Source organism: Mustela lutreola, chromosome 2 (assembly GCF_030435805.1).
Source record: "Mustela lutreola isolate mMusLut2 chromosome 2, mMusLut2.pri, whole genome shotgun sequence".
Classification (NCBI taxonomy): Eukaryota; Metazoa; Chordata; class Mammalia; order Carnivora; family Mustelidae; genus Mustela; species Mustela lutreola.
In genome coordinates, this window is record NC_081291.1 from 3,286,555 (window position 1) to 3,294,628 (window position 8,074).

Below are 8,074 nucleotides of genomic sequence, written 5' to 3' on the forward strand. Positions count from 1 at the left end.
TACACTGCCAGCCACCCCATGCTACGGGCACTCTCAGCAGCACCATCGCTCTTTTAATGTTGAGGAAACAGGCACAGAGAGGTTAAGTAACTAGCCCAAGATCACACAGCTTGTAATAATGAGTCGAGATCCAGAGGCCCCATCCTGAGACTAAGCCATCTTCTACAAAGACGAAGTTCAAGGTAATCAGATACCTGAAAAGAAAAGCCTGTCGAATCTGAACCAGCCATTAGAAGATCTGCTCTGAGCCTCGTCAGGGTCGTGCATATATTAAGACAGAGTGGTCTGGTGGGTTTCCAGGCAAAAGAACAGAGACAGCCCAAATGTGCCCCCACAGTTTCATGGGGGAGCCATGAAATGAACGAGGAGGCGCTCTGTCTTCTGAGCTGGGGCAATGTGGGGAGTTGTGTGTCCTAACCTGCCACGTACGGAGATCACTGCCCGAAAAGGATACAGATAGAAACACGTTCGGGCCTATGCACAGAATATCCCCGGATGGAATCTGTAAAATGCTGCCAGAACGGCTGGCTGTGGCCTTTGGGGGAGCACGGGGGTTGGGAGCGGGGCTGTTGAGGGGTGGGGGGCTGCTGGGGACCAACTTTCCACTCACACACTTTTATTCAAGTTGAGTTTCTATTTCAAACATACAGAAAAGCATGTAGGGCAAGAGAATAATGGCTTTCGAACAACATCCTCTTTTTTTTTTTTTTTTTTTTAAACAACACATTTAGATAAAGAATGCTCCCCAGCATACAATTTGGCAGCGCTAGGGAGAGAGCCAGGGGACTGAGCTCGTGGAAAGAGCCCTCCTCTGCAGCATTACAGTTAAAAAGGGTTGATACCACATGCCTCTGGCTGTTCGTGGCTTCGGGCCGTCCCCGGACCAGATCAGCTTGCGCAGAAGTGAAGTTCAAGGGAACCGAGGTAACTGAAAATAAATGCCACCGGACCTTTCCAAATGGGTGGGAGAAAAGCTTCTCCTACACTCTTTGGTCCTGTCAAATTACGATAAACCAAGTGTTAATTTCATAACAAAAACCCAGTAAAAATGCTAAGAATATAGACTACAAGCTTCGAGTTGTTTAAAGATTTTTTTTTAAAGATTTTATTTATTTATTTGACAGAGAGAGATCACAAGTAGGCAGAGAGGCAGGCAGAGAGAGAGGGGGGGGGGGAAGCAGGCTCCCCGCTGAGCAGAGAGCCGATGCGGGGCTCAATCCCAGGACCCCGAGATCATGACCTGAGCTGAAGGCAGCGGCCCAACCCACTGAGCCACCCAGGTGCCCCCTAAAGATTTTTTATTTATTTGACAGACAGATCACAAGTAGGCAGAGAGAGAGAGGAGGAGGCAGGCTCCCCACCAAGCAGAGAGCCCGGTGTGAGGCTCGATCCCAGGACCCTGGGATCATGACCTGAGCCGAAGGCAGAGGCTTCAACCACTGAGCCACCCAAGCACCCCAGCTTTGACTTGTTTAAAAGACATATTGAGCCATTTCTGAGAGAGTCAACTCCCTCTGTGAGCTGGCACTTTTTCAATGAAAGATTAGTAAAGAAACAATGATAGTTAGCAGGTTAATTAAATAATGGTAGTTAAGGGGCCAGGTCCCAAACGCGGTGTTTCAGTCCCTCCTTTATCAGATCTGACCCGATGGGAGTCGAGAGTCCCATGATGCCCATTTCACGGATGGGGAGAGTAAGGCTCAGCCATCCACGTGACTGAAGGAGCAGTTCATAAACAACCTCACTCGCCTCACCCCCACCGCCGCCTCTGCCATTGCACTTTTTCAATAAGAGGAGTTTTTGCTATTGACAAACACTTTAAATTATTTGTTTCTTCAGCGTCGGAACGGCAGTCATCCTGTTTATTCTCCAGATCCCCCTGGTGCTGCTTTGACTACCCCAGGAGCTTTGCAGTAGCTGAGAATTTCCACTCCACTTCACAGTGGCAATCTTCATCGATTTATGAAATGATGCCTTTTGTCTGCAATCCATCACATTTCCTGCCACCTCCGGGGGTCCCTTAAATCCCGCCTCGCGCACCATCCCTGTAGGTAATAACCTGCGGGGCACTGGGCACTCTTCCAATGGCTACCATCGTCCCACAGCACTGTGAGGTGGGACTACCGATCCCATTTGACAGGTAGAGAAACTGAGGCCCAAAGAGATGAGTCATGTGGTTGGCCAGCAGGGAGTGGGGGGGGGGGGATTTTAACCCTGGCATTCTGATTCCAGAACTCACCTTCTGGACTGTGAACCCAGTGCCCGTAAATATAGAAACCAGTCCCAAAATGGCGACAAAGCAGGCTTGTTATTTCTGCGGTGGGGATACAGGGACGGTAGGCAGGGAGGCAGAAGCCCTGAGCGGTGGGCAGGGGCTGCCGAGGGGAGAGACTGGAGGACTCCGGGGGGTGAGGCTTTCCTCCCTGCCTCCTTCCTTCCATCGCCGCCCCTCACCCCCCTGCATCTCGAGGCGACTGCATCGTTCCGGGATGTTCTTAGTTCTGTACGACGAAACCAGCGCAGTCTGAAGGCTAATGTGGGGAGAGGTCGGAGGTCAGCGCGGGAGTGACGGAGACACTTGAGAAAGATCCTCGGTCCCCACGTCTGTCTCTCCGCGTCCCACACCCACGAATCTGCTAGAATTTCCCCAAGACTGGGTTTCTCGTTCATTCTCTCTTGAGGAGCCTGGTAACCTCAACCTCACTGTGTAAGCCTGGGCAGGTGGCTTTCCCTCCCTGAGCCTCAACTTCCTCATCTGTGAAATGGGGTTGATAATAGCGCCATCTCCTGGAGGGTAACGGGAGGGACGACATAAACGAAGGGCAAACCGTTTGGCTTGGCACATCGTAGATGCTCAATCCAGAGTGTCCGTGGCCATTTTTATTTGGCCCCCTGGCTACACTGCACGCTCTCCGTGCACCAGATCTACTCATCGCCCAGCTCACTCCCGGAGGGTCCATAACAAAAAAAGAGCACTGGTGAGCCAACAAGCTCGGCTTGTCTGCAGCCACTTGCGAGATCAGGCAAGACAGGTCTTCCCCTGACCTTGGTTCTCTCCTCTGAGTAACAGGGGTCGCAGCCTGTGGTGCTCAGGAAAGACATTAATTCTATGAATGAATGAACTCCCTTCTAGAAACTTCTCTCCTTTTGAGGAAATAAAGCGGACTTGCCCAAGAGAACCCTGCCTTTGCTCTCTCTGCTCCCTCCGTCCCCCCCGCCGACACCTGTGACAACCCTCGTGCTGGTCCCTTGACAACGGCCCACATGCACAGCTCTGCAAACCAGGGAGCCCCGCGTGTTATCCCCGTCAGGTCCCCCTTGCAGAGCCCCAGCTCTGTCAGCAGGACTCTGAAGCACCTGGAATACATCCCCAAACCCCACCACAAAACTTGACCTTGAATTTGGGGCAGAGTGAGGAGACAGAGTGGGAGAGGAAGGCAGGGTGACCGGAGGGTGGCATGGCACTGGTGGGTATCTCGGGTCACTGGGGAGGGGGGTCAGTTTGAGCAGGGGACACAGGGGGACACCAGATCCTGGTTCTGGGTTACATAACCTCTTCCTCAATGGCAAGACGGGCTCATGGGTCTTTCTGCTCTTTCATGCCCTCTGCTGGCAGGGTGGGGTGGGGGGGACTGGAGCCCTCCAGAGCAGACCAGGGCTCTACAGAGGGGGAGTGAGGAAGCAGGGGTGGAGGAGGCTGAGAGGAAGCAGGGTGAGGGTCTGTTTATTGGCTCTAGTCCCTGTCTCCCGGCTGAATTAGACCAAATGACAGTAGCCCGCCCTTAAGGACAGCAGGCTCCTCGGGGCATTGTCTCCAGAGCGAGCTGGCGGCAGCAGGAAGTGGGCCGAGGGCTGGGGGGGCCCCTCTCAATAAAGGAGCCTCCCCAGCTAGCCAGGCGGGAAGGCAGGGTTGCTGCGGGCCTGGGCTGAACAGAGCTCCAATGAATTCAGCTCCCCGAAAACCAATTAAAGCCAGCGGGGGACCAATGGGAGACCCAGGAGGAAGAGGGGGAGGAGACCCCCACTGGGAGCACATGGAGAGAGACCTGTGTGCAGAGACACACGATGGGGGCATCTGGAACCCCCAAAACACAGAAGGGACAAAGTTCTGTCCTTGTCCACGCCCTGCCCCCAGGGCTCCCACCAGCTCCTGATCAGGAAGACAGGGAAGCCAAGGAGGCCCAGAGGGTGACAGGGCCCCTTAGGGATAAGAAGTGTGAGGGACAGCTGCGAGGCACCCCCTTGCCCTGTGCCGCGTGGCCACCCAGAGTGCTGAACAAGTGGCTGCATCTCCTTGATCAACAAGGGTCAGCTGGCCTGTCCCTCGGTCAGCAACTCCTCTGGGGTCCACTCCTCCAGGCAGCAGGTGGGGAGGGAGAGGGACCCTCCCTGAGGAAAGCAGGCCAGGCCTCCTGGAAGCCTTCCAGGAATGCTACAGGCCCGGGGCTGGGGATGCCCCCATGCCCAAGTGCATTCCCCTCCTGCTCCCTTCTCTGACTCCCCCAGCCCCGTTGGGCGCTCCCTCCCCTCCCTGAGCCCCACCTCTGACACCTCCTTTCCTTGGGCCTCTTCTCTTCTCTGAGCATACTCAGACTCCCCTTTCCCCTGCCTTTCCCCCTCCCCCTTTCACCTGTGGGGGTCCCCTGACCCCCCTCTTGAGACCTCTTGGGCCCCCCCCCATCCCTTGGACTTGGGCCTGGAAGTCCTCAATGGGGCCTGGCTTGAGAGGCTGCATGATTCTTACCCAGCCCGGTTTCTGGGGTTGGGGGGGAGGGGCAGGAAAGATTTCCCATCCAGCTGTCCTTCTCAGCACCCGAGCAGGGGGTTTGTGGGCCCACAGTCAACATTTCCTGGGTGACATAGGATAAGGACCACAATTTGGGACTGGTCTGAGGCTGTCAGCTGTGGGGAGGTACACCTGGGGATCTGGTGCACGGAGGTGGGGAGCATAGCTTGTGTGTGTGTGTGTGTGTGTGTGTGTGTGTGTGTGCCCCCACTCACAGGAGCTGCCATCTGCACACACACACACACACACACACACTTTTGCCCACAGCATTGGTGGCTAGGGAGACCCAGAGACTCAATGATGAGAGCTAGACAGATTTGGGGAAAAGTTGAGAGCTGATGCCTGTGTAACAAGAAGACAGCCCTGTGAACATGCTGCAGGAGGGAGAAGCAGGTGCAAAGGCCCTGAGGCAGAAACAAGCTGGCTGGTGGGACATGAGCCAAGTGATGGCAATGCTGAGTGGAGGAGGCCTGAGACGTGCCTGAGCTGCGGAGTGGCCACAGGGCTTAAGAAAGCGCATTCTGGAGCCATGCTATGTGCCTTCCAAGTCAGCTGGCTGAATTGGGCCTCAAGTGACTTTCATGCTGCATGCCTTATTTTGCCCACCTATAAAATGGGTATAAAAGAGTATCTGTTTCCAAAGGACTGCAGGAGGGAAAAGGAGTCAAACAAACTCCCGGGGCCAGATCCGGGAGCTGGTGTACAGTGAACGCTCACCCCATGTTCGCTGCTGGGGCTGTCGCCACTAGCGTTACAGGTTTGACTTTCTCCACGATGGGACTCATGACAAAATTGTAGGTGAGAGAGGACAGAGGCAGATTTCCCATTGGAAAGACTTCCCTGGAGCTCTCTGGGGAGCCCAGAATGTTCTGTGCAAGCAGCTGGATGGTGTTACACAGTCCACACATACCTATGAAACTCACTGAACTGAACACAGAAGACTGGTCTGCTTCACCATGTGCGAACAATGTCTCAATCAAAAATAAAGAAATGCCAGAAAATTCTCCCCACGGGGAGCGCGGGGTAGAAGCCTGGGGTGAGGGAGGGGGCAGCACAGCAAGGAGGTTTCTTTGAACCCTGATATCAATGCCTTTCCTGGCCATCTCTGTGCCCCCATCCTGAGCTTGGCCGGGGGCCCGAAGTGTCAGAAACCCATAGCACAGAGGCCTGGAAGCCTGAAACCCTGAAGGCTGGCTCTTCCCCTGGCCGTGTCAGCCATGACCGAGGCCAGCTGTGTGTCATCGGGGCCAGGAGACGCAGGCACGGGTACGAGGGGGCCGCCTTCCTGCCTTTGTGAGTCTAAAAAGGGATCCTTATGTCGTGGGTTCAGCGTGTTCAGGGAATCCCCACGTGTGACCTGGGTTGGGACTAGGATCTTTGCCGATGTCATTAGTTAAGATGAGGTCATCCTGTATGTGAGGGAAGAAATTCCTCTGACTTTAACCCCCTGAGTTCGGGGTGCTCTGTTACAGTGGCTACATACCAACTCAGTAAGACAAACCACAGAAAGCACTTGGCACTGAGGACACCGCTGTTCGGCTGGTGAAGCCGCTGGATGTCATTTGACGTTTTTTTAAGATTTTATTTACTTCTTTGTCAGAGAGAGAGCATGAGAGGAAGAACAGGAGAAGCCTCAGGCAGAAGGAGAACCAGATGTCCCCGCCGAGCCGAGAGCTGGAAGCGGGACCTGATCCAGAGGATCCTGGGGTCATGACCTGAACCAAAGGCAGATGCTTAACCGACTGAGCCACCCAGGCCGAGATCATTTGACATCTTAAACATACATTTTAGCTATCATCATTATCATCGATAAATAGAAGAAAACAGCAGCCACTCATCATCTCACTCCCCACTGGTAACTTTTGGGGAATGTCCTTTTAGATTAAAAAAAGAAAAAAGAAAGAAAAGAAACATGTATTTGGGCACCACGTATGGGCTATTTAAACAAACCAGTTGTGAAAAGACCTTGATGAGTTATTAAGGTGGGTTATTAAGTGGTTATTGCTAAGTTTGGGGGGTTTTTTAGAGTAGTTGTGATGTTGGCATTATGCTTTTTAAGAAGAGTCCTTATTTTTGGAGACTATTGAAATATTTCTGACTGAGATGCCATGTCTGGAATGGGCCACAAAACAGGGCCTTGGGGATGGGGGGGATGGGGACTCACTGTTCTGCTTTTCTTCCCTTTGTGTGTGTTTTGAAAACTCCCATAATCCATTGATTATAAAACCTTATGGCCGGGGCACCTGGGTGGCTCAGTGGGTTAAGCCTCTGCCTTTGGCTCAGCTCATGATCCAAGAGTCCTGGGATCGAGCCCTACATCGGGCTCTCTGCTGAGCAGGGAGCCTGCTTCCCCTTCTCTCTCTGCCTGCCTCTCTGCCTACTTGTGATCTCTATCTGTTAAATAAATTTTTAAAAAATTTTAAAAATTTAAAAAAAAAAACAAAAACCTTATGACCCAGCCATTCTACTCCTGCGTACTTGCCTCAGAGAAAAGGGAATGTGTATTCATGTAAAGGCTTATTTTGCATTAATGTTCATAGCAGCTTTGTTTAGCATCAACTGCTACATAATTATGTATGTGGTCTTTATCCCAGGTCCCTGAGGCATAACCTCTAAAACCCGATGTCTCCCCAGTGACAGGAGAGTCTGGTTTTCACCCCAGGGCTGGGCCACACCCAAGGCTGGGGGCTGCTCCTGCAGGAAGCACTGACCATTCAGTAAGATGTCAGCCTGACCTGGGGGGGGACGGTTGGGGCTGCTGCAGACTGAGCAAATGTCACGGCCAATGACTGCATCCGTCAGACAGATGACATGAAACACCAGTAGAAACACTGGATGTCTGGGCACCTGGGTGGCTCAGTGGATTAGACGTCTGCCTTCAGTTCAGGTCATGATCCCAGGGTCCTGGGATCGAGCCCCGTATCGGGGTCCCTGCTCAACAAGGAGTCAGTGTCTCCCTCTCCCTCTGCTCCTCCCCCCGTCTGTTTTCTCTCTCTCTCAAATAAAACCTTAAACAATAACAACAACAACAAACCTCTTGACGCCGGAGAACGCGCCCTTAGCTTTTGGGATTCGCAGTTATCCTGAGTGGTTAGTGTCGTAATACCACACACACACACACACACACACACACACAACTAGAAATGACCCAGATGTTATCCCAGGTGATTGGATCAACTGTGGTATGTCCACGCAATGGAGTACTACTAACCCATAGAAAGGAACCCACTCTCATAGTTACGCTGAGCCTCTAAGACAAAAAAGTGCATACAATAAAATTCCATTCAT